The sequence below is a fragment of the Oncorhynchus nerka genome, linkage group LG12, assembly GCF_034236695.1.
Source record: "Oncorhynchus nerka isolate Pitt River linkage group LG12, Oner_Uvic_2.0, whole genome shotgun sequence".
In the NCBI taxonomy this organism is placed as follows: domain Eukaryota; kingdom Metazoa; phylum Chordata; class Actinopteri; order Salmoniformes; family Salmonidae; genus Oncorhynchus; species Oncorhynchus nerka.
The window spans coordinates 68032515-68060318 of record NC_088407.1 but is presented as its reverse complement, the minus strand read 5'-3'; the positions used below and the strand labels follow the sequence as shown (position 1 = coordinate 68060318).

General features: G+C 42.5%; 1 pseudogene; it reads right to left on the bottom strand.

The window, feature by feature from the left end:
• Positions 1 to 523: 523 nt before the first annotated feature.
• LOC115138645 (potassium channel subfamily K member 10-like) overlaps positions 524 to 27804 on the bottom strand; it is a 52013-nt pseudogene continuing 24732 nt past the window's right edge.

The following is a 27804-nucleotide window of genomic DNA, read 5'->3' as shown; positions in this document are numbered from 1 at the left end:
GGGGACACGCACTTCAGGGAGAGTGCGAGGAGGAGACACAGGACGTACCGGACTGGGGAGGCGCACTGGAGGCCAGATGCGTGGAGCCGGCCCAGGTTTCACCGGACTGATGACACGCTCCTGATGACACCTGCGTTGCCGCACACTCCTAGCCAACTCCATTCTCCGGTATCCCTCCTCACACTGTTCCATCGACTCCCAGGTGGGCTCTCTCTCTCCTTGGGTCGACCACTTCTCTATCTCTTCCCAGATGTTCTCTGGCTCTTCCCTCTGCTCAGCCACCAGCTCCATGTGCCTCCCCCCAAAAGATTATTCAGGTTTCTGTGGCCTGCGGTCCCCGGCGTCGTCGCTGTCCTTCCATGCTCCTTGGCAACTCCCACCAAGGAAGGGTCTCGTGTCCTCTTATGTCCTCCCAAGTCCAAATCGTCCTTACCCCATTTTCAAGCTGCTTGGTCCTTTGTTGGTGGGATATTCTGTCACGGTTGTCATAAGAACGGGACCAAGGCGCAGAGGATGTTGAGTTCCACATATTTATTGCAAAATGAAACTTAAAGCAAAACAATAAATCAATAAACGAACAACGAAACGTGACTACGTGGTGCACAGGCACAAACACAAAATAATACCCCACAAATGCAGGTGGGGAAAAAGCCCACCATAAGGCATATGTTTTGTCCATTTGCAATATGATTTCATAGGAAGTCAAAAGTCAGTGAACCATTGTCAAATGCCATAAGAAATGTCCAAATGCAATATGAAAGTATTGAAAGTGCGAAATCAGGATGTTATGTCCATTTGCCATGTACGATCATAGGAAATCAGTTTCTAAACCCAAAAGTCAGTGAACCATGTCCAAATGGCATTTATACTGCCCAAATGATATATAGCACTATGTTAAGCCAACCTAGACGGTCGATTTGTCATGTATGATGAGGGAAAAGTGGGACTCTAATGTACTGTCCATTTACAATATGTTTCAATGGGCATTTACCATCACGAATTTGACATGCTTAAAAATACTGCAGAAATGCAAAATTGACTAGCCCGATGAACTTGGGATGGCCGGTGAGTGATAGTGGTTCCTCTCCATCGCTCGATGGTGACATGAGAGAAGTGGGACTCTGACGTTCTTTAACGATTTTTTGAAATACGTCCAAAATGACCAGGGGCGCCCCCTATTGGATGGGCACAGGTGGGGGGTGCTACCTACCCAACCATGAACCCATTGCACCCCCCTAAAGGCAATAAAAAAAAAACATTTTAAAAATGTGCTCCGTTCCAATCAATGCGAAATTGACTGGCCCGATGAACTCGGGATGGCCGGGCAGTGATTCTGGTTCCTCTCCATCGCTCGTTGGTGTTGATTTCAGAATGTCAATTTGGTGATGGTCTATCACTGTTTAAACATATTGCAAATGCACAAAAGTCAGCCAGCAAGTCACCGTCCATCATTCAATTAGATATCATTCTGACACTAAACTTCGGCTCGATAGGTCATTTGGAGCTCGAGCAACGAGCTTTATTGGTGCTGAAAATCCACATTTTCCGGCCTTTGCTACGGGGTCCTTGAATGAGCTATCTGACAGAAACTTTAATGTCCATCTTTTTGGGCCAAGGCATTTTCAATGCACCTAGTCTTGCGACTCTGGGACTTTTCTAAATCTCGTCCTTTTCGTGATGGTCAAAATGAATTGAAGTTATTGTAAATGTACGAGGCTGTTTCTCGGTCTGAGAACCTTCTAGAGCCACATAACTCACTATTGACTTAAGCTCTAGAACAGGTTTCTAGTGTTTCAGAGGTCTAGGTCTGACGGTTCTTTGATAGTTTGAACGAAGGTATCTATTGCAGGCGCTGTGTGTCTCTAAGCCCCACATTGTGTCACTCCATCCTTGCTGTGTGTGTGTGTGTGTGTGTGTGTGTGTGTGTGTGTGTGTGTGTGTGAGTTTTTCTTGGTCGAATTGGGTTTCTAACCCTAACGGTTCTCCCGCTGACACCCAAAAGCACCTGAAATTTAGGGCTAGGCTTCATTATGGGCCTACTTTCTTTTACGGTCTTTGCGCTCAGACCGAGTGAGCTACGGTCAAGCGGGGCATCTCGTTGAACTCAGCACAGCCTAGAGATTATGGTAATGCCATTGTAGGCTCTGTGTGTCTTTAATCCCCGCACTGTGTCACTGCATCCTTGCTGTTTGTGTGTGTTTGTGTGGGAGCTTTTCTTTGACATCTGTTGGGAGAAATGACTGATTTACAGTTCATGAGTGTTGCCTAATCACACATATGAAGTTTTGAAAAGATCTGACCTTTTAAAACTTCGAAACAGCCCCTATGACCCCAATTTAAGGCACTTCCGGTTGACACAGGAAGCTGAAAGTGAACACATATCCTCTTTGGGGTAGGCTCTTACAGAATTTTGAGTTTTTAGTCTTTACGTTAAGAACTGACTGATTTACAGAGGGTTGAATGAGTGTGTGTGATTTAAAAAAATCACAGAAAATCTCACAGAGCTCCAAAACACACCTTAACAGATTCGTCTGAACACGCCGCAACTGGATCTTTAACTTTTTTTGGGAAAAAAATACTTTTTTTGAGCATCACCAATTGTACATTGTACAATTTCTCTTAAATTACAATAGATAAATTGCTGGTTCTTTTTTCCCTTACACCGTAGGTTCATGTACTTTGACATGAAGTGGTCAAATTAGTGCTCTATTTTCGTTTTTGACCTTTAATCCCAGAAAAATGGCCTTAACTCAAAAAGTGCTGAGGCCTCGACGTCATCTTTTTCGGGGCTAACAGCCAATTAGTCCAAACCTATGCTCACCGAGTTTTGTCTTCGAAGTCTTTTCCCTTTAGGAGAAATGGCCATGTCGTGATTGATGTTTTGTACATTTGCAATAAGATTCCATTCGCCATCTGGTGGAATTTACCGGGACAGCGGAAAAATATTCAAAATCTGAAAATTTTATAAAACGGAAACCGAAAGTCCAAGAGACTTCGTTCAATGACTTCCCGGAAGATCTGGCCCCGGTGCACGGCCCGCCGCCATCGGCGAATTTTACAAACATTCGCGGACGTCTAGTAAGGGACCGTACATTTGCAATATGGAGTTTCTCATCGATCATACAGCAAATGCCAAAATGTGAGGTATATAAGATGTTGGGACTGCTGTTAGGGCCTACATAAAGCTGTCCCAACAGTTTGTCACTGTTATTGTGCAATTAAATGTATTGTTTAGTGTTGTGTAGTGGCTTTGCTGGCACGCATTCCAATTTTATATGTATATTTTTTGCCCCACCAAGATTTACATGCTAAAATCGCCTCTAATTAGGATTATGGTTAGGGTTAGCAGTAGTAATCATCTAAAAAAGGTGCTGTACTTCTGTGAAATATATGCTAAATGATGAAAGTCCCCGACAGACTGACGCCATTTGAGTGTCGCAAGATATTACACTGCTCGACCGCTGGACAGCGCACTTAGCGGCCCACAACATTTGGGCCAGAACGATGGTGGTAGATATGAATCATGCTCAGGTATAGTAATGACTGCATCAGGGTATAAATACCTGTGTACGCACAATGTACAAACATGCATGATAAAGAGTGTAACAGGCTACTACTATCCTTAACTTAGGGATAGGGGGCAGTATTACTGAAGTTTGGATGAATGAGGTGCCCAAAGTAAACTGCCTGTTACTCAGGCCCAGAAGCTAGGATATGCATATAATTGGTAGAATTGGATAGAAAACACTCTAAAGTTTCCAAAACTGTTAACATAATGTATTTGAGTATAACATAACTGAAACAGTAGGCGGAAACCCGGGGAGAATCCTTCCCAAAATATTATTTTTGGTGGTGGCACCATTTAAAATATCTGTCTATGGTGAAATCAATGGAAATCCTCCCAGATTGTAGTCCCTAGGGCTTCCAGCCAATGTCAACAGTCTTTAGAAAGAGTTTCAGGCTTGTTTTTTGAAAAATTAGCTTGAATTTTTGTATTTTTTCAAGGTGGCTCCTATTTTGGCTGTAGTGTTGTGGCGCGCATCGGTGAGGGTGCGCACTTCGTTATTTATCTCCAGTAATGAACATAATATTCTCTTAAACTTACATTTTTATTGTTTATTTCCATATTAGGGTACCTGAGGATTGATTAGAAACGTTGTTTGACTTGTTTGGACTAAATTTATTGGTAACTTTCGGGATTCATTTGTATTCATTTTGAATGAGGGAAACCGGTGGATTACTGAGTCAAGCGTGCCAACTAAACGGACTTTTTTGGCATATAAAGAAGGACTTTATCGAACAAAAGGACCATTTGTTATGGAGCTGGGACCCTTGTGATTGTAAACAGAGGAACATCTTCAAAGGTAAGTGATTTAGCCACCATTCAAAAAGTGTTTCTGATGACTAGACCTCTATTCCGTAATAGGGCAAAATAAAAATGAACAAAAAATATAAATAGCAAATTGGAACAAATTGACAAACATTTCATTGAGTAAAACCTCAGGAAGTACATCAATGAAACAAAGACATAGCAGAAGACCAAAAACATTGATCTGCGAAGTGAATACAGCCATAGGGTAAGTTCCTTCCCTGGTCTGGGTGAATGCAATGCATCGTCTGACTGTGTGAGGGGAAAACACCAACACATACAGTGCACAGCACATGGTGTGGACAAGAAAAGTCATATTCCATTTACTGTGAAAGAAAACATTCAACTGCAGGAAACTAAAGTACACACATACATACTGTATGCTGTGTAAAATAATTCATAATCAAATCATCTTCAAGCAAAGAACAAAGTAACAAAATGTCATACTAATAAATCATTCTTATGATGTACAGAAATGGCGATCAAAACCTCATAAGTATTTTTTTTTTAATTGAATTGTTTTTAAACCCCAGCCCTTAAAATCCCTTCATTTTCTAGATGTTCCACTTCAACAGTACTAAATGTTAATGCAGTACATTTCATTTGTTTGAAATTACAAGAGGACAGCTGGCCCTGAACTTTAAAGTTTCTATACTTTATATTGACAGCTTTAGTGTCAAAAGCATACACAATCGGAGGGTTTTGTTATAAAAGATTAGTAGATTATCCTAGGGCTACATTTCATAACCAATGTATCAATAATTGTACACATCATTTTAGTAAATGCACACATTGTATATCGATCCAGTTCCCCTTCAAGTCATATTTGTTCAGCAGCCTGGGCTAAAAATATCTGGTGTGAAATGAATAATAATAAGTAAAGATTTATATAGTTGGTGCAAATTTCATTGGGATGGTGAAACACTAGTTCACTGGGTTACTTGCTAACCTTCAGTTGACAAGGAGAAGATATATCCCACGTTGTCTTTTTTGTTGGATATTGTTGGGGGGTGAGGTGGGGCTGGGTAGCAAGTGGGTGTTCTTTAAAAAGGAAAGGAGATTCTGGTAGGTCCAGTACTATCCAAGAGAAAATAGGTCTTCACCAAATTAGACCCTAGCCTCTGTCTCTTTTCTCTCCACTTTTAGGCAACATTAGTCTTTACATTGCTAGAGCACAGTGACTGATTTTGAACAGAACAGTCCCATTTACTCAGAACAGTCTAAGCGTAGAAACAACAGCAAGGCACATTTTGAGACATAAAGAAAGTATTCTTCTCTCTCACTCAGTCTCGGTATCTGCACACTCTAGCTGGGACTCAAGCTCTCTTCCTTCCAACATTCTAGCGTTCTCCCTCTCTTTGGCCTGAGCCAGTACAAAACCGTTCAGTTTATTAATGCGCTCGTCTGCGTATTCTAAATTTGTCAAGCTGGTGTTGCCCTTCTTCCTCTCGCCCCTTTCCTCCTCCTTCACCTCCTCCATGTCCTCCTCCCTCTTCTCCATTGCCTCGCAGGCCCTCCGCACATCAGCAGGAATGTTACTCTTCAGGTCACGGTTCTTGGGTCTCTTGGTTAGCTTGGTGGGGACCGGAAGCGGAGGTTGAAGAGCTTATCGTCCTCTGATGAGGCCTGCTGGGTCTGCTCGCTGCCTCTCCGCTGCTCATAACAAAGCTCCCCTGCCCCTCGCAACCTCAAGTTATTCAGCTTGGTGTCAATGCTCTCCTGGGAGGAGGTCTTGAAGCAGCCCTGGTCCAGGCTGACAAACAAGGCCCTCTTCTGTGGGGAGAACATGTCCAGCGAGTGGGTCCTCTGCTCCAGGCCCAGCTGCCTGCGCTCCATGCTGCGGATGGTGGCGGCCCGCTGCAACTTGTCGTGGATCTCCACACTCAGCCGCCGACGCGTCTCCCGGAACTCATTCTGCACATTGGCCTTCCACTCAGCAGCATGGACCTTGAACTCCCCCACCTGAAATCACACAAAGATGGAGATTGAGGCATGAGGGTGGGGGGAGGGGGGTGCTTTGGAAATCTAATTGATTGGATCTTGTACAAATTCCCCCTCAGACAAAAGCAAGGCTCCTTCCACAAAGTCAATATCACAGTATCCATCCATACTGTACTTACAGATCAATAGCGCAGTAAGCACACTATTCACTCATCAGCCCAAACACTACCCACCGGGCAAAAACTGGTTGAATCAACGTTGTTTTCACGTCATTTCAAGAAAAACATTTAATGTGATTTACGTTGAATCAACGTGGAATACTGATTGGATTTTAAAAAGTCATCAATCAACATAAGGGATTTTCATCTTTTTTTCCCACAACTTGTAACCAACAGTAAACACGGTGACATGGTGGTTGAATTCACGTTAGTTGACAACTCAACCAAATGTTAATCAAAACTAGACGTTGAACTGACATCTGTGCCCAGTGGGTAATGGATATCTAACCACTTCTCCCACACATCTGTCTGTCTGTCTGTCTATCTCAGTGTCTCAGGGGCTCCAGACAGGGGCATCAACGAGGCATAATAACAAAACAGACACTGAAGGAAGGCACGGGAGGGAAAGAGTGACCTTTTAGTTTCCACTGCTTTAGATAATGTAATGACAGGCACTGCAATTGAATGAGCAGCACCCACCTCCTCTTTGGTCTTTTTAGAAAGCACTCTGAGCCAGTCTCCGATCATGCTCAGGACCGCAGCGAAGTAGGCCAACCCAACCAGGATCCAGAACCAGACCAGGGGCTTGTACCACTTCATGTACTTGATCTTCCGATCCCCACCTGGGACAACAGTGGAAGAGTTGTTACATTGGATGCCAACTACTGGATTATCTACGTATATACATTGATGCCTGCTACTGCCAAATTATTGTCAACAATGAAAAATGTAGCACATTAAAAAAATACATTTTAATTCAAGCCAGATTAGTAGGACCAGGGAGGCAGAAAGTTTCAGTTTGACAAACACAAAGTTTGTATTTGGGTTTTGAATTCTTTTGGATTAGTCTTTCTCTAATATTCCCCTATATAAGATTGTCTGAGTTATAATTACAGGTAGTCAATTATAGCATCATTATTCACGGGATTATCAAATGCAATGACGACACAACAAAACATAAGTACATAACCTCTTGGGTTGATGGAGACTCCATTAGCTAATTTCATAGAGATAATCAAATTAATTTCACATTACGTGGATTGAATGCAAATGCGAGAAAAGAGAAAACGGTGAGTAGAAACGGAGGACTAAACAAATGTATGTCTAAGGCACAGTACATAAACCTGTTACAACACTATCATACCTGCCACATAGTCCCCGATGCCAATCGTTGTTAGCGTGATGACAACAAAGTAGATAGCATCCAGAGTCGTCCATCCCTCGAAATGTTTGAAAATCACCGCTGGGACACCGACGAAGACTATGCACCCGGCCAGGATGAAGAGTATGGTGGAAGTAACTCTGATTTTGGTCTGGCTTATTTCTTTCTGTTTTTGCTTCAGGACAAAAATGACATTGGTCAGAGGTGAATGGTAAGTCAACAAGAACTCAAAAGATAAAACTGTTTACTAAATAGATATTTACTACATCTCTCGCTGAAAGACACAGTATGTTTGAAGATAATTAGTTTAGTCAATGCATCAATATCTATTAGACAAATCACTCCAGAGACCAAAGGGAAAAGCATCCAAAACCACTCTCCATTAATCCAGTAGGAAAAGCCTGATTCCCAAATTCCCCCGTTGTCACAGAAACTCAGTGTAGGAGTGCTGATTTAGGATCAGTTTTAGCTTTTAGATCACAATAAATATGATTATATGGACAGGGATCAGCAGTCCTACTCTGAGACATTTGATACATACAACCTGCTTACAGAATCTCAATCAGGTCCTGGCCTTCTACCTTCTCAGCCTCCCTACTCCATCAAACACCTCTGCCCTCACTACAAAGAGCACATCGTAATCTCAGCCTCAGCTAGCCTGACTCATGTGTTAACTCCTTGGGGGAATCCATTCACTGAGCCTGGCCTAATACCTGGATAAAAGACGTATAGCCTTTACAGGGATGACTGTATCAAAGCCATTGTGCCGTTTACAGTGAATAAGGTCATTATGGGGTGGAGGTAATATGCTTGGTTTTCACTGTGGGAAGCATATTGCCTCTTTAGAGTCAATGGAACATTTTATGTTATTATAGTTACTGTTCGCTTACATAGCAGGCGCCAAATACTCATTTTCAAATACCCTTTTCTTCACCAAATAATTCATCAAACATGGTGTGTCTAAATTAATTTAACAGTCTGATCGAAAGTTGCTTATAGTTAACTTGAAATCACCTCTTAAAGCCTCATGTGCTCATCTGCAGTTTCAGTAAATCCCCATGTACATAACCTTAAATTCTCAAGTAATCCAATTTACCCTGTATATCTTCTCCACCCTCAAGACGCTCTTGGCAAATATGGTCCCCAGCTGGTCTCCGATGCCAGCCAGGAGGAACCCAAACAGTGGGATGCCAAATAAGGCGTACAGGATGCAGAAGATCTTCCCTCCCTCCGTACTGGGAGCTATGTTCCCGTAACCTGTCACAGTGGTGTTTTGTTATGCAAGGCCTGTGTTATGTTCCAGGAGTTGGAGGTTAGAGGTGAGGAAATAATCAGGTTGGACTCTGAGAACATGACATTAATTACAACCTGCAGTGAATGGAGAGATTGAACATGGGCGGGGATGACTAGAGCACAGACGGAACCAGCACGGTGGGATGTTTGTCCCTATCCACAGTGAGAGAAGCAGAGTAATTGTGTAAACAGATTAAATGGTATTCATATGTTCTGCTAAAAACACACCCTAGTGACACTGTTCCTTCCCACCTACTGATAGAAAGCTATTATCATCAGTAAATGATGTACTGTGAAGACACGCTGTGAGACTTGAACAGTAAACACACACACACACACACACACACACACACACACACACACACACACACACACACACACACATTAGCATGAAGTACATCCTGTGAACGATGCATTATTTTTTCCAGTCTTTCTTTTATCCATTTCCCTGCTAGCACACATTGCATTACAGTTGTGTAACGTTGACAGAGCTCCACTTGAAGTACATTGAGTCACAGCACCTGTAGGTTACCTCATAGCCTACACGTCAAAGTAGACTAGTGCTATAGCTTTATTGTACTCAGTTAATCAGAGGAGCGAGTCACGCGTTAATAGGTTTGGTGGTGGAGGATACCTATCGTTGTAATCACGGTCCCAGCAAAAAAGAAGGCATTTCCCAGGTCCCAGTGACTGGAGTTGTAAGATGTGTCTCCGATCGGACTGACTCCTGCACTGACAGCATCTATGGCATGCTGGGAAAGAGGAAGAGAGAAACAGACAGAGCTAGTTATCTTAAACTGGTTCATAGCATTCAGTTCAACGTGTAGTTTATCTACTTAAACATACAAATGAAGAACAAAATGAACCCAGAACCAAAGTTATGTTGGTTGATATCTTAGCACCAATGGATAACCAGTTGTCTTTCAACACATGCTAGACAGTAAAGAGGACAGTACCAAACAACCCCTCAGATGATGTAAAGACAAAACCATAGGCCTAACACGTGTCTGACTGAATTTAATAGCCAATATAAACTCATCATACACACCATGCCATTGGTTATTTAATGCATGTGAGAGCAGATGACTGATGACTCTCTCTTCAGATGAACCTGGAAGGTCACCAATGGTGGGAGGACAGAGGAAGTGATGGGACAGAGGGAGGGAAGAGGCTGTGAAGCAGGACAGGGTGTGGTGGTGATCAGTGTTCTCCACAGTCCACATGGTTAGCTGTGTGCTTGTGGCGTGCAAGGCATGCAGTAACAGGGGTCTGGCCAGGTGTGTGAGACTCAGAGTCAGCCAATCTAAAGGGTTGGGTAAACACTGTTAGGGTACATCCCTAAGGATCTGGTGGGGAGGGATCACTTCCTTTGTAATGATTACTATCAGGACATCATGGGCTTTGTTTATACTGAGTGTTGAATGAAAGATGGCTGCATGCCAAACAGCTGATTAGTACATAATATCTTGTGTAGTGTGTACATAAACAAAGGAACGTTTCATAGTCGATACTCACACCATACAACTCCATTCTTAGCACATCCTTACATGAATGCCAACTTCTTTTACTACAAAGACTGTTAAAATGTCTGGTGGTTTGTTGTGCATGTGTGGCCTTGCTAAAAATACTAGTGTTTGTTCCACTTCCTTTGGTATTTCATCCTACACGCACAGAACTTCCGTGAAAACTGTCACCTACCAGAAGACTTATCTCTTCGATCTTATTTGGTCTTTTCTGCTTCTTTTTAAAAATCTCAGGCTCGTCCACCGAGGCAGGGCATTAACATTAAAGAACTGTAGTCTCCTATTGCGTTGCACACTCACCGAAGACTCTCCTTAATCTGTACTCTAGTCTCCAAAAATGCAGTACAATATTACATTTTTCTCCATCATATAATCACAATGTTTATGTGCGGTATACAATAAGGACTTATTGTATAAATTGAAAATGAATGAATATTTCCCTGAGGACCTTTAATTAGGGATAGGGGGCAGTCTTCGGAAGTTTGGATGAATGAGGTGCCCAAATTAAACTGCCTGTTACTCAGGCCCAGAAGCTAGGATATGCATATTGGTAGCATTGGATAGAAAACACTCCAAAGTTTCCAAAACTGTTAAAATAATGTATTTGAGTATAACAGAACTGATATAGCAGGTGAAAACCCGAGGAGAATCCATCCGGAAAAATGTTTTTGGGAGGTGACACCATTTAAAATGCCTGTCTATGGGGAAATCAACGGAATACCTCCCAGATTGCAGTTCCTAGGGCTTCCAGCAGATGTCAACAGTCTTCAGAAAGAGTTTCAGGCTTGTTTTTTGAAAAATGAACTGGAATTTGTCGTTTTTCTAGTTGGCTCCCATTTTGTTGTGGCGCGCGTCGGTGAGGGTGTGCACTTGATTATTTATCTCCGGTAATGAACATACTATTCTCCATCTTACATTTTTACATATTAGGGTACCTGAGGATTGATTAGAAACGTTGTTTGACTTGTTTGGATGAAGTTTATTGGTAACTTCTGGGAAACCGGTGGATTACTGAGTCAAGCGCGCCAACTAAACTGACTTTTTAGGGATATAAAGGACTTTATCGAACAAAAGGACCATTTGTTATGTAGCTGGGACCCTTGTGATTGCAAACAGAGGAACATATTCAAAGGTAAGTGATTGATTTTATCGCTATTTCTGACTCCATGACGCCTCTGCTTGGCTGGAAAATGTTGGTAATGCTTTAATTTTATCGCTATTTCTGACGTCCGTGACGCCTCTGTTTGGGTGGTGTGCTTTCACAGTAAAGCCTTTTTTAAATCTGACAAAGCGGCTGGATTAACAAGAAGTTAAGCTTTTAAACGATGTAAGACTCTTGTATTTTCATGAATGTTTAATATTACAAATTTTGTATTTTGAATTTCGCGCTCAGCAATTTCACCGGATGTTGGCCAGGTCGGACGCTAGAATAGACTAAACGGCAGTTCTGCTGAAGTAGAGCCATTTCAGGGGAGGGAATCGTGGATTAGAATGAACATTCAAATTAAATTGCCGCAGCACTTGTAGCCTTCTTGATGGGAATATACAAATACAAGATCAAGACAGGCCTGCTTAGTGAACACCTCCTCACTTGTCCTTCATGCTGTCAAGTGGTGGTGATGTGTACTCCCTTATGAAATATGGATATATCTACCCTCCTGTCACATATATGGAGCGAGATGGACTGAACCGCATATCTTCAGCAAAGGAGTGTTACTTTCTACACATCACTGAACATGCCCTCTCATATGCACTAAGTATACAAAATTTTAAGGACTCTGCTCTTTCAATGACAGACTTAGCAGGTGAAAGCTATGATCCCTTATTGATGTCACTTGTTAAATCCACTACAATCAGTGCAGATGAAGGGGATGAAACAGGCTAAAGAAGGATTTTTAAGCCTTGAGACAATTGAGATATGGATTGCGTACATGTCATTCAAGTGCCTTTGAACGGGGTATGGGGTAGTAGGTGCCAGGTGCACCAAATTGTGTCAAGAACTGCAACACTGCTGGGTTTTTCACACTCAACAGTTTCCCATGTGTATCAAGAATGGTCCACTACCCAAAGGACAGCCAGCCAACTTGACACAACTGTGGGAAGCATTGGAGTCAACATGGCCAGCATCCCTGTGTAACACTTTTGATATCTTCCAAGCCCCGACAACTTGAGGCTGTTCTAAGGGCAAAAGAGGGGGGTGCAACTTAATATTAGGAAGGTCCTCCTAATGTTGGTATTAAAAAGTAAGACATCAAGTACGATGTGTGTATCTAATTGGGCTGATTTCAGTATTAAAAACAGCCATAATCTGTTTCTTTTATAAACCTGATTACCTGGATTGGTTGAATATGGCTGTCGGTTTTGAATCTGGAAATCACCTATACAGTTAACTGCTCAAATAAAGGAAACAATATAAAGTGTCTTAATAGGAGGCTTATGGTATTGTTTTCATGCTCGTCAACCCATTCAGTGACCACTCGTTCCCTGTGGATGGGGGCATTGTCATAGCCATGGAAGACAAAATAATGGCCTGCCCAGCATTTTATACATCACACTTATCATGATGGGTTGTTAATTGCTTAATTAAATCAGGAAACACACCTGTGGTTGGTAGCAAATGTTTTACTTTTAAACTTGGACAAAACAGATATGCTAGTTCTAGGTCCCAAGAAACAAAGAAATCTGCTGTTTGATCTGATAAATAATCGTAATGGTTGTACAGTAGTCTCAAATAAAACTGTGAAGGACCTTGTGTTACTATATCTCTCTCTTCATTACTCAATGCCTAGGTTTACCTCCAATGTACTCACATCCTACCTTACCTTTGTCTGTACACTATACCTTGAATCTATGCTATCGTGCCCAGAAACCTGCTCCTTTTACTCTCTTTCCGAACGTGCTAGATGGCCAGTTCGTAAAGTCTTTAGCCGTACCCTTATCCTACTTCTCCTCTGTTCCTCTGGTGATGTGGAGGTTAATCCAGGTCCTGCAGTGCCTAGCAACACTCCCACCCCACAGGTGCTCTCATTTGCTGACTTCTGTAAACGTAAAAGCCTTGGTTTCATGCATGTTAACATTAGAAGCCTACTCCCTAAGTGTGTTTTACTCACTGCTTTAGCACACTCTGCCAACCCAGATGTCTTAGCCGTGTCTATATCCTGGCTTAGGAAAACCACCAAAAACCCTGAAATCGCCATTGCTAACTATAACGTTTTCTGCCAAGATAGAACTGCCAAAGGGGGAGGTGTTGCAATCTACTGCAAAGATAGTAATAAAGAACTCTGCATGCTATCTAAGTCTGTACCCAAACAATTTGAGCTTCTACTTCTAAAAATTCACCTTTCCAGAAACAAGTCTCTCACTGTTGCCGCTTGCTATAGACCTCCCTCTGCCCCCAGCTGTGCCCTCGATACCATATGTGAAATGATTGCCCCCCATCTATCTTCTGAGCTCGTGCTACTAGGTGACCTAAACTGGGACATGCTTAACACCCTGGCCATGCTACAAACTAAGACTGATGCCCTCAATCTCACACAAATTATCAATGAACCTACCAGGTACAACCCCAAATCAGTAAACACGGGCACCCTCATAGATGTCATCCTAACTAATTCGCCCTCCAAATACACCTCTGCTGTTTTCAATCAAGATCTCAGCGATCACTGCCTCATTGCCTGCATCCGTAACGGACCAAACGACCATGCCTCATCACTGTCAAACGCTCCCTGAATCACTTCTGCGAGCAGGCCTTTCTAATCGACCTGGCCGGGGTATCCTGGAATGACATTGACCTCATCCCGTCAGTAGATGATGCCTGGCTATTCTTTAAAAGTGCCTTCCTCACCATCTTAAATAAGCATGCCCCTCTTAAAAAATGTAGAACTAGGAATAGATATAGTTCTTGGTTCACTCCAGACCTGTCTGCCCTTGACCAGCACAAAAACATCCTGTGGTGTTCTGCATTAGCATTGAATAGCCCCCGTGATATGCAACTTTTCAGGAAAGTTAGGAACAAATATACACAGGCAGTTAGAAAAGCTAAGGCGGGCCTCCCGGGTGGCGCAGTGGTTAAGGGCGCTGTACTGCAGCGCCAGCTGTGCCATCAGAGTCCCTGGGTTCGCGCCCAGGCTCTGTCGTAACCGGCCGCGACCGGGAGGTCCGTGGGGCGACGCACAATTGGCCTAGCGTCGTCCGGGTTAGGGAGGGCTTGGTCGGTAGGGATGTCCTTGTCTCATCGCGCACTTCTTAACCTCTTAGTCCGCCCCATCCCGCATGCGGTATCGTTACTACAGCCTCAAGCTCATTAGCATAATGCATCATTAGCGATTTTTAAAAATCGCAAATGAAACAAAATAAATATGCCTGTTCTCAAGCTTATCCTTTTCTTAACAATCCTGTCGTCTCAGATTTTCAAAATATGCTTTAGAACCAGAGAAAATCACTAATTTGTGTAAGAGTGGTGATAGCTAGCTTAGCGTTAGCATTAGCATTTAGCACGCAACATATTCACAAAAACCAGCCAAGGAATCAAATAAAATAATTTACCTTTGAAGAACTTCAGATGTTTCAATGAGGAGACTCAGTTACATAGCAGATGTCCAGTTTTTCCTGAAAGATTCTTGTGTAGGACACATCGTTCCCTTTTGTTACTATGCATATGGCTACCGAAACTAACCGAAAATTCAGTCACCTACATGTCGAACTTTTTTCCGAATTAACTCCATAATATTGACTGAAACATGGAAAACGTTGTTTGAATCAATCCTGAAGGTGGTTTGTCATATTTCTCTCCGTTGAAAGCACCGTCCTTGTAGCCTGGTTTGTTCTGAGATTTGAATGGAAAAATACCGGGACCTGACTTTTGCGCACCAATTGCCACGCAGCCACCTAGCGGGACACCTGGTAAATGTAGTCTCTTATGGTCAATCTTCCAATGATATGCCTACAAATACGTCACAATGCTGCAGAGACCTTGGGGAAACAAGGGAAAGAGTCCGTTGATTCCTGTCGCATTCACAGCCATATAAGGCGATCATGGAAAACGTAGCCTCAGAAATCCTGTGCATTTCCTGGTCGGTCATACATCTTGGTTTTGCCCGAAACATTTGTTCTAAGGGACTCACAGTGAAAATCTTTGCATTTCTGGAAACGTAAGACTGTCTTCTTTCCAAAGCTATCAATTCCAAGCATATTCGAGCATCTTTTCGTGACAAAATATTGCGCTTAAAACGGGCACGTCTTTTTATCCAAAAATGAAATACTGCCCCTATAGGACTAACAGGTTAACGCTGTGTTAAGAAGCAGTACGGCTGGTTGGGTTGTGTATCGGAGGACGCATGACATTCAACCTTCGTCTCTCCCGAGCCCGTACAGGAGTTGTAGCGATGAGACAAGATAGTAGCTACTACAATAATTGGATACCACGAAAAAGGGGTAAAATTCAAAAAAAAAAAAAAAAAAAAAAAGCTAAGGCAAGCTTTTTCAAACATAAATTTGCCTCCTGTAGTACTAACTCAAAAAAGTTCTGGGACACTGTAAAGTCCATGGAGAATAAGAGCACCTCCTCCCAGCTGCCCACTGCTCTGAGGCTAGGAAACACTGTCACCACCAATAAATCCACTATAATTGATCATTTCAATAAGCATTTCTCTACAGCTGGTCATGCTTTCCACATGGCTAACCCTACCCCGGTCAACTGCCCGGCACCCTCCACAGCAACCCGCCAAAGCCCCCACCATTTCTCCTTTACCCAAATCCAGATAGCTGGTGTTCTGAAAGAGCTGCAAAATCTGGACCCCTACAAATCAACCGGGCTAGACAATCTGGACCCTTTCTTTCTAAATTGATCTGCCGAAATTGTTGCAACCCCTACTACTAGCCTGTTCAACCTCTCTTTCGTATCGTCTGAGATTCCCAAAGATTGGAAAGCTGCCGCGGTCATCCCCCTCTTCAAAGGGGGTGACACTCTAGACCCAATCTGCTACAGACCTATATCTATCCTACCCTGTCTTTCTAAAGTCTTCGAAAGCCAAGTTAACAAACAGATTACTGACCATTTCGAATCCCACCATACCTTCTCCGCTATGCAATCTGGTTTCAGAGCTGGTCATGGGTGCACCTCAGCCACGCTCAAGGTTCTAAACGACATCATAACCGCCATCGATAAGAGACATTACTGTGCAGCCGTATTCATCGACCTGGCCAAGGCTTTCGACTCTGTCAATCACAACATTCTTATTGGAAGACTCGACAGCCTTTGTTTCTCAAATGATTGCCTCGCCTGGTTTACCAACTACTTCTCTGATAGAGTTCAGTGTGTCAAATCGAAGGGCCTGTTGTCTGGACCTCTGACAGTCTCTATGGGTGTGCCACAGGGTTCAATTCTCGGGCCGACTCTCTTTTCTGTATACATCAATGCTGTTGCTCTTTCTGCTGGTGATTCTCTGATCCACCTCTACGCAGACGACACCATTCTGTATACTTCTGGCCCCTCCTTGGATACTACTGCTCTTAAACGCTAGCAAAACTAACTTGACTATGCATATAATTGACAGATTTGGAAAGAAAACACTCTGACGTTTCCAAAACTGCAAAGATATTGTCTGTGAGTGCCACAGAACTGATGTTAGAGGCGAAACCCAGATAAAAATCCAATCAGGAAGTGCCGCATTTTTTGAAACCGCCTCATGCCAATGACTCCTTATATGACTGTGAATGAGCTTACGTTTCCACGCATTCCCCAAGGTGTCTACAGCATTGTGACGTCTTTTTAGGCATTTCCATTGGAGAATGGCTGTAAGGGACCATATATAGCGAGTGGTCACATGGTGTCTCCCGGAGAAAATCTTGCGTAAAATACTGAGGTAGCCATTTTTCCAATCTCTTCTTAAGAGAAACCAATTGCCTCGACGGATATATTATCGAATACATATGTTAAAAACACCTTGAGGATGGATCTTAAACAACGTTTGCCGTGTTTCTGTCGATATTATGGAGCAAATTTGGAAAAAAGTTTGGCGTTATAGTTTAAGTATTTTTCGGTCGATTTCTCAGCCAAGCAGGATGAACAAACGGGAGCTTTTTTGCCTACAAAAATATTATTTTTGGAAAAAAGGAACATTTGCTATCTAACTGGGAGCCTCCTGAGTGAAAGCATCTGAAGTTCTTCAAAGGTAAATGATTTAATTTGGTTGCTTTTCTTATTTTTGTGAAAATGTTGCCCGCTGCCAGCAGAGCCTAGCATAGCATTATGCCATGATAAACTTACACAAATGCTTGTCTAGCGTTGGCTGTAACGCATATTTTGAAAATCTGAGGTGACAGTGTTGTTAACAAAAGGCTAAGCTTGTGTTTGAATATATTTATTTCATTTCATTTGCGATTTTCATGAATAGGAAAAGTTGTGTTATGGTAATGCGCTTGAGGCTATGATTACGCTCCCGGATACGGGATTGCTAGTCGCAAGGAGTGATAAAGGTGAAATAAATAAATAAAATAAATTACTCTGGTACCTGATCGGTCAGCTGTTTTCCATCTTCGTAACACTGCAAAAATCTGAACCGTTTTGTCCAAAAATGCTTTTATCACTTTTAGATTAGACTACTGCAATTCTCTACTCTCCGGCTACCCAGATAAAGCACTAAATAAGTTTCCGTTAGTGCTAAATATGGCTTCTAGAATCTTAAATAGAACCAAAAAATTTTATCATATTACTCCAATGCTAGCCTCTCTACATTGGCTTCCTGTTAAGGCTAGGGCTGATTTCAAGGTTTTACTACTAACCTACAAAGCATTACATGGACTTGTTCCTACCTATCTCTCTGATTTGGTCCTGCTGCACATACCTACATGTACGCTAGGGTCACAAGACGCAGGCCTCTTTATTGTCCTACAATTTCTAAGCAAACAGCTGGAGGCAGTGCTTTCTCCTATGGAGCTCAATTTTTATGGCATGGTCTGCCTACTCATGTGAGAGACGTAGACTCAGTCTTTACTGAAGACTCCTCTCTTCAGTAGGTCCTATGATCGAGTGTAGTCTGGCCCAGGAGTGCAAGGTGAATGGCAATGCACTGGAGTGACAAACCGTCCTTAATATTTCTGCCTGGCCAGCTCCCCTCTCTCCACTGGGATTCTCTGCCTCTATTACCGGGGATGACTCACTGGCGCTATCCCATGTCTTCCCAAGGAAGGGTGCGTCATGTCGTGCCAGGCTTGAGTCACTGACCTGATCTTCCTGTCCAGTTTTGCGCACCCTTGGACTCGTGCGAGCGGGGTCTCCTCTCTCTATCTCTCTCGCTCTCTCTCAAAGCCAACTAAGATTTCCTCCTGAGGTGCTGGCATGTTGTACCCTCTACAACCACTGTGGTTGTTATTCAACCATTTTTCGAGTTAATTGCAGCCCAAATAAATGCTTCACGGAGTTCAAGTAACAGACCCATCTCAACATCAACTCTTCAGAGGAGACGGCGTGAATCAGGCCTTCATGGTCGAATTGCTGCAAAGAAACCACTACTGATTAAATAAGATTTCAAGGCACACTTACCCAGCATGGCTACCACAGCATTCTGCAGTGATACGCCAACCCATCTTTTTTGCGCTTAGTGGAACTATGAATTCTAAATAAATCACTGACAGTGTCATCATCACACCTCTTCCTCCATGATTCACGGTGGGAACCACACATTCAGATATCATCCGTTCACCTACTCTGCGTCTCACAAAGACATGGCGGTTGGAACCAAACATCTCAAATTTGCACTCATCAGACCAAAGGACAGATTTCCACCGGTGTAATGACCATTGCTTGTGCAGCAATTTGACCATGAAGGCCTGATTCACCCAGTCTCCTCTGAAAAGTTGTTGTTGAGATGTGTCTCTGACTTGAACTGTGTGAAGCATTTATTTGGGATGCAATCTGAGGTGTAGTTAACTCTAAAAAGGGGACGCAGTTTGGGGTTCCTTCTGAGAATGGGGTTCCTCCATTCTCCTTGCTCATTATTAGAAAATAAAATTGATGACCTACTATTAAGATTATCCTACCAACGGGACATTAAACATTGAAACATCTTATGTTTCACCGAGACGTGGCTGAATTTAGAAACTGACAATATAGAGCTGGTGGGATTTTCCATGCACCGGCAGTACAGAGACGCTACCTTTGGTAAGACGAGGGGTGGGGGTGTGTGTCATTGTCAATAACAGCTGGTGCGTCATTAAAGAGGTCTCAAGGTATTGCTCACCTGAGGTAGAGTACATTATGACAATCTACCAAGAGAGTTCTCATCTGTATTATTCGTAGCCGTCTATTTACCATAACAAAGCGAAGCTGGCACTAAGACTGCTCTCAACCAACTCAATAAGGCCTTTAAGCAAAGAAGAAAATGTTCCCCCAGAAGCGGCCCTCCTAGTGGCTGGAGACTTTAATGCCGGCAAACTTAAATCAGTTTTACCAAATTTTTACTAGCATGTCACATTTTTTTTAATAGCTTTCTATAAATAGGCAAGTCAGTTAAGAACAAATTCTTAATTTCAGTGACGGCGTAGGAACAGTGGGTTAACTGCCTTTTTCAGGGGAAGAACAACAGATTTTTAACTTGTCAGCTCGGGGATTCGCACTTGCAACCTTTTGGTTACTAGTCCAATGCTCTAACCACTAGGCTACCCTGCCGCTCCATATGCAACCAGGGGGAAAAAATCCTAGGCCATCTTCACTCCACACACAGAGATGCATACAAAGCTCTCCCCCGCCCTCCATTTGGCAAATCTGACCACAATTCTATCCTCCTGATTCGTGTTTACAAGCAAAAACTAAAGCAGGAAGTACTAGCGACATGCTCAAAAGCGAAGTGGTCAAATGACGTGGATGCTACACCACAGGACTGTTTTGCTAGCACAGACTGGACTATGTTCCAGGATTCATCCAACGGCATTGAGGAATACACCACCACAGTCATCGGCTTCATCAATAAGTGCATCGATGATGTTGTCTCCACAGTGACTGTGCGTACATATCCCACCAGAAGCCATGGATTACAGGCAACATCCGCATCGAGCTAAAGGCTAGAGCTGCCGCTTTCAAGGGGTGGGGGACTAATCCGTACACTTATAAGAAATCCCGCTATGCCCTCAGATGAACCATCAAACAAGAAAAGCGTCAATACAGGACTAAGATTGAATCCTACTACACCAGCTCTGATGCTCGTTGGATGTGGCAGGGCTTGAAAAATATTACGGACTACAAAGGGGAAGCCAGACGCGAGCCTACCAGATGAGCTAAACACTGAAGCATGCACAAGAGCACCAGCTGTTCTGGATGACTGTGTGATAACGCTCTCGGAGGCCAATGTGAACAAAACCTTTAACCTCTCTAAGGTAGGGGGCAGCATTCTGAATTTTTTATGAAAAGCATGCACAAATTAAACGGCCTGCTACTCGGGCCCAGAAGATATGATATGCATATAACTGGTAGATTTGGATAGAAAACACTCTAACATTTCCAAACCTGTTCCAATAGTGTCTGTGAGTATAGCTGAACTGATTTAGCAGGCGAAAACCTGAGAAAAATTCATTCAGGAAGTAGGTTTTTTAGTTGGTTTTGTAGTTTTATATTCAATGCCATTACAGTATCCATTGACTTAGGACTCCATTTGCAGTTCATATGCCTTCCACTATATGTCATCATTAGAAATGGTTTCAGGCTTGTATTCTTATAAATGAGGGAGTAAGACCAGTCTGAACGAGTGGACCCTAACGTGACACAGAGTTTTTTCAGGCGCATGTGCATTTCTTGTTTACCTTTTATATTAGCGACGTTATTGTCCGGTTGAAATATTACAGATCATTTAGGCTAAAAACCAACCTGAGGATTGAATATAAACATCGTTTGACATGTTTATATGAACTTTACGGATACAATTTGGACAATTTTGATAAATTGTTTTGACTGAGTTTGAGCCTATGGATTACTGAAGAAAACACGCTAACAAAACGGAGGTTTTTGGATATAAAGAGACTTCATCGAACAAAAGGAACATTTATTGAGTAAATGAATGTCTTCTGATTGCCACCATATAAAGATCCACAAAGGTAAGGGATTCATTTTATCTCTATTTCTGAGTTTTGTAAAGCTTCTGCTTGACTGGTTACTGTTTGTAATAATTTGTCAACTGGGCTATGTTCTGGGTTAGGTATGTTCTGGGCTAGGTATGCTTTCGCCGAAAAGCATTTTATAAATATGACACTGTGGTTGGTTGAACAAGAAGTTAATCTTTAAACCTATGTAAAATATGTTTTGTTTTCTGAATTTTTATAATGAGCATTTCAACTGACACTGTCAAGTGTCTACACTGACATTTTCAACCTCTCCCGGACCGAGTCTGTAATACCTACATGTTCCAAGCAGACCACCATAGTCCCTGTGACCAAGGAAGCAAAGGTAACCTGCCTAAATGATTACCGCCCTGTGGCACTCACGTCGGTAGCCATGAAGTGCTTCGAAAGGCTGGTCATGGCTCACATCGACAGCATCCTCCCGGACACCCTAGACACATTCACATACCGCCCCAGCAGATCCAGAGATGAGGCAATCTCAATTGCACTCTATACCGCCCTTTCCCACCTGGACAAAAGGAACACCTATGTGAGAATGCTATTCATCGACTACAGCTCAGCGTTCAACACCATAGTGCCCACGAAGCTCATCACTAAGCTAAGGACTCTGAGACTAAACACCTCCCCTGCAACTGGACCCTGGACTTCCTGATGGGCTGCCCCCAGGTGGTAAGAGGCAACAACACGTCTGCCACACTGATCCTTAACACTGGGGCTCCTCAGGTGTGTGTACTTTGTCCCCTCCTGTATTCCCTATTCACCCACGACTGCGTGACCAAACACGACTCCAACACCATCATTAAGTTTGCTGACGACACAACAGTGGTAGGCCTGATCACCGATAACGATGAGACAGCCTATAGGGAGGAAGTCAGAGAACTGTCAGGACAACAAACTTTCCCTCAATGTGAGCAAGACAAAGGAGCTGATCGTGGACTACAGGAAAAGGTGGTTCGAACAGGCCCCCATTAACATCGACGTGGCTGTAGTGGAGCGGGTCGAGAGTTTCAAGTTCCTTGGTGTCGACATCACCAAAGAACTATCATGGTCCAAACATACCAATACAGTCGTGAAGAGGGCACGACAAAACCTTTTCCCCCTAGGAGACTGAAAAGATTTGGCATGGGTCCCCAGATCTTCAAAAGGTTCTACAGCTGCATCATCGAGAGCATCCTGACCGGTTGCATCACCACCTGGTATGGCAACTGCTCGGAATCTGACTGTAAGGCGCTACAGAGGGTAGTGCGAACGGCCCAGTACATCACTGAGACCAAGCTTCCTGCCATCCAGGACCTATATAATAGGCGGTGTCAAAAGAAAGCTCATAAAATTGTCAGAGACTCCCCAAAAAAATTATGCTACCGCACGGCAACCAGTACCAGAGAGCCAAGTCTAGGACCAAAAGGCTCCTCAACCGCTTTTACCCCCCTTGTAAACTGTTGCTACTCGCTGTTTGTTTGTTACCTATGCATAGCCACTTCTCCCCCACCTACATGTACAGATTACCTCAACTAGCCTGTACCTCTGCATACAGACTTGGTACCGGTGCCCACTGTATATAGCATCATTATTGTTATTCTTATTGTGTTTTCGTATTATGTTTCATTTTAACCTGAATATTTTCTTCTTCTTGAACTGCACTGTTGGTTAAGGGCTTGTAAGTAAGCATTTCACTGTAAAGTCTACACTTGTTGTATTCGGCGCATGTGGCAAATAAAGTTTTATTTGATTTGTTTTTCAACAGGGCAATGACCCAAAACACACCACCAGGCTGTGTAAGAGCTATTTGACCAACTCTACCATTCCAATTTACAATATAATTTAAAAGCAAAATATCCAGCACATTTGAGTTCAGCCATAATATTTGTTTAACATGAGTTTAATCAAATTGCATATTTTGCTAATCATATTAACAAATGACTAGTGCCACAAAGAGGTAGTGACTGCAACTTCACCCAGGTCATTGCAATGTCGCGCAGGAGTATGTTTGTGCATGCCTGCAGAAGGAATATCTTGAGAATCTGGTCATACAACCCATTATAGTTGCGCAGTAAATTACAGTTTTTCCACCCATTAAAGACAGTATAGGGCAAATAATATACTTGCTTACTATAAAAAAAAAAACTGCCTCTGGACAGTATAACATTCAAGAAGCTCTATTTTCGAGCTAAGAGTGGATATGAAAAACAGCAGGTCTTGATTGGAGTGGATGACACCATGAAGTTACATTGTGCCAAACACACTGAGTCATACCGACCCTTCTAGGGACTGCCAATTAGGCCCAACGTCCCAGTGGGCACACAGTGGGTGGGCAGCAGAAACACTTGAGACACACATACACACACTCTGTTCTTGAAAGTGCCACTTCGCAGCTGATGCCCACGTCAAACAGTTTGACAACATAAGATGAAAGATGGTTGAATGACAGGCTTGACACAACACTAATGGCCAGGATATAGAACCTGTTAGGGGAACAGATAAATCCCAGACATTTTGATAGAGTGCTTGTTTTAAAAGTGCACACCCCAAGGGCCAATTCTCAAGTGAGTACAGTTACTGGTTTTGCTGTAACCTCCTTTAGCTGAGCTTCGGAATATGGTTCGCTCTCTCAAATGAAGGCTAATATACGTATATGGGTTGTTATAAATGAAAGAGGCTGGACAAACGGCAAAATATCGATGGGTTCGTCGCTCTCAACATCAATTAAAGAGTGACAAACTGAACATCATCCAATGAATTGTTTTATAGAGTGGAGGGTGTTGAGGGGAGGACGGCTCCCCTAGCGGCTGGAACTAAGCAAATGGAATGGCATCAAACCATGTGGTTGATGTATTTCATATCATTCCACCTATTCCACTCCAGCCATTACCATGGGTCTGTCCTTGCTTGTGGTGCGACCAACCTCCTGTGGTTTTATACTGTAAAAAGAATAAGCAAAAAAGGCAAGAGTGCCACTTGTTCTAAATGCTTGATATCCCATGGATACTATAGAATTAACTTGAAAAAATAAACTAATGTTCTAGTTGCTCAATACCATAATAGAGGTCGACCGATTATGATTTTTCAACGCCAATACCGATTATTGGAGGACAAAAAAAGACGTTATACCGATTATTGGAGGACAAAAAAAGACGTTATACCGATTATTGGAGGACAAAAAAAGACGTTATACCGATTATTGGAGGACAAAAAAAGACGTTATACCGATTAATCGGACAATTTTTTTTTTATTACACACACATTTTTGTAATGATGACAATTGGAACAATACTGAATGAACACTTTTATTTTAACTTAATATAAAACATATTATGGGCTTTTGGATGGGTGTTCTTAAGGTGATTCAACAGGTTGGTGGTATTTTTTGATTTAGCCGTTGCTGACCCCATGCTTACATCTTCATCACAAATAAGACACCTTGCTTTTCCTGGTGCCAATTCCATGTAACAGTCCCACACTGGTTCTCTGTTTGTTTTACAGATGGCAGAGAAAAGCAAACAAACAAACAAACACACACACACACACACACACACACACACACACACACACACACAGCTCTGAAGTGACAATGATACTGAAGATTCTGCTTAGGAGACAAATTCTCCCAACTGTTTGAATAAAAATAGAGTTTAAGTTACCTGTAATGAATGTTGAAAACAAAAAGTGGTTAGAGCGTTGGACTAATTAACTGTAAGGTTGCAAGATTGAATCCCACGAGCTGACAAGGTAAAAATCTGTCATTCTGCCTCGTTCCTAGGCCGTCATTGAAAATAAGAATGTGTTCTTAACTGACTTGCATAGTTAAAAAGGTGTAAAATAAATATATATATATATATTTTAAAAATATTTTAAAAATTGGCTCTCAAAACTACCAATTTCCGATTGTTCGGTCAACCTCTATACCATAATACAGTTTTTTTTTCGATTGCTAAACGACAGTGGACACAACTGGAGTCACATGTGCAAAACTCTAACTACAGTCTGCACAGCAGCAGTTCATGTGGATCAAACTCTAGTTCGTTTTTCATTGCTTGAACACAGTTTTCAAAACTCTACACACTTATCCCATGACTTTAACCACAACCTGCACAACACTGTGGATTTACAGCACTTTGTTCAAATGCTAACACACTGCTGTCAAAACTGTGAACCACACATTCAAAACGGAATAGATTTCAGCCTTGTGCCTTTCAAACACTGCTGATTGCAATTTCAGCTGAAAGGCTAAGCAGGTGTCTTGTTTTAGACTTGTTAGTGAACACACACACATATTACAGTATATATAGGTAGAGCTCAGAAAGACTCATTTTGGAAATGGAACCAGGAAGATGGGTTCGTGGAGGGAGAAGGGTGGCAGGGAGAGGGCGGATGCGTGGAGGAAGACAAAGAAGACAAAGAGCTGTTATTTCAGATTAAATAAGGGCTACACTTATAGACCATGTCGTGAACCATGGTCTCTCATTGAGAGAGGCAGGGTTGAGGGTGCAACCCAATCTGCAAAGATCCACAGTGGCATCTGTAATGCGAATTTTCCATCATGCAAACAGTTACATCCTTACAGTAAATGAAAACATTACAGGAATCTATTTTGTATTGCAATTATAGAATATTTACACAGATATATATTACAGTAAGTTTGACTGTAAAATATATTTTTACAACAGGACCCAAAGAGGAAAAGAGGAAGAGGAAACATATTTTCAGATGCGCAGGAAAATGCTATTGTTGACATGGTTGTTGTCAACAATGCAATAAAACTGCGGGAGATTCAAGATAGAGTGCTGGCTGATAATGATATATTTGAAAATGTTAATTCTGTCAGCACAACAACTATTGCTCGAGTCCTAAAGAAACACCAAGTTACAATGAAACAGTTATACACTGTACCGTTCGAGAGAAACAGTGAACGGGTAAAAGAGCAAAGATACCAATATGTCCAGGTAAGACGTCTGAGGTTACGTACACAGCTATACAAAATATTTACAGTAAAAAAAAACACTAGCATTTCTACAGTAAAACTGTGCACTTACTGTTTTTCAGAGAGTAATGGAGGTGGAAGCACTGGAAAGACCACATTCATTTGTATTTATCGATGAAGCTGGATTTAACCTTGCCAAAACACGGCGCAGAGGAAGGAATGTTATAGGTCAAAGGGCCACTGTGGAGGTTCCAGGCCAAAGGGGGGGGGAAATATCACCATGTGTGCTGCAATGGCCAATGATGGTTTGCTTCTCAACACACCACTCATTGGCCCATACAACACAGAAAGGCTTATAGCTTTCCTAGAACAGCTCTATGCTCAGCTAGTGCCAGCAGAACAGGGGGAGCCAGTAAGAAACCCCCAAGTTTTTGTCATAGTTTGCGATAACGTTGCTTTTCACCACTCTGCAGCTGTCACAGATTGATTTGCAGCACATCACAGATTTATGGTTTTGTACCTGCCTGCATATTCACCCTTCCTCAACCCAATAGAGGAGTTTTTCTCTGCCTGGAGGTGGAAAGTGTTTGGTCACCACCCACATGACCAAATGTCTCTTTTGGAAGCCATGCGTGCCGGATGTGAGGACACGAGTCCAGAGGACTGCCAGGGATGGATAAGGCACTCCAGAAGGTTCTTCCCCAGGTGCATGGCAAGAGAAAACATTAGATGTGATGTTGAAGAAAACCTGTGGCCTGATGCTAGAGAGAGGCAGGATTAGCCCCTCAATTATTTGTTCGAATTACAGTATGTACTTTTAGTTTCTACCTTTTTTTCTCATTACTGAAATTCCGTAAATTACTACAGACTATTGAAGCAAACTGCTAATTTTCATTTACCTTAAAGAATTGTTATGTTCTAAAAAATTGTATAAATCATGTGAAAGAATGACACTCTTTTCTTTGAAGAAAATATTACTTTGTATGAAGTCACTGAAATTGTTCAAACTGTAAAGATGAAAAGTTTGTATTTTCTGTATTGGTGTTTGATGCTAGTGTTTTTACTCTCAGTGTGTTCTGAGTGACAGTGTGTGTTATCTCAGTGAGGGTTGTGCATAGTGTTTGGCTGCACTGAGCGTGTTTTGAGCCATGTGTTAAGAGTTGTGTTGCTTGGAATGAGCTTTGCAGGTGATGTGAACTGTTTAGCTCAGGTGACTGTTGGTAGTGCAGACTGTAGTTAGAGTTTTGCACATGTGACTCCAGTTGTGCCCA